This window comes from Camelus dromedarius, chromosome 21, assembly GCF_036321535.1.
Source record: "Camelus dromedarius isolate mCamDro1 chromosome 21, mCamDro1.pat, whole genome shotgun sequence".
NCBI lineage: Eukaryota > Metazoa > Chordata > Mammalia > Artiodactyla > Camelidae > Camelus > Camelus dromedarius.
Window position 1 is genome coordinate 8,442,419 of NC_087456.1, and position 368 is coordinate 8,442,786.

The following is a 368-nucleotide window of genomic DNA, read 5'->3' on the forward strand; positions in this document are numbered from 1 at the left end:
TGATATAATCCCATTTGTCTATTTTTTGCTTTTGTTGTCTTTGCGTTTGGTGTCATATCCAAAAATCTTTGACAAAGTAAATGTTAAGAAGCTTTTCCCTATGTTTTCTTCTAGAAGTTTTATGATTTCAGGTCTTATGTTTAAGTCTTTAATCAATTTTGAATTGATTTCTTTTTGCAGGTAAAGGATAAATGTCCACCAGTGAAATAATTTAAATACTGGGAAAATATATAGAGAATGTTCATCTTTGCTTTTTTCAGTAGTGAAAAACTGGAAATAAGCTAAGCATTCAACAATAGGAGAATGATTAATAAATTACTGACAGGTTAAAAATAGACTATTGTATAACTACTTTAAAAGAGTTTTTA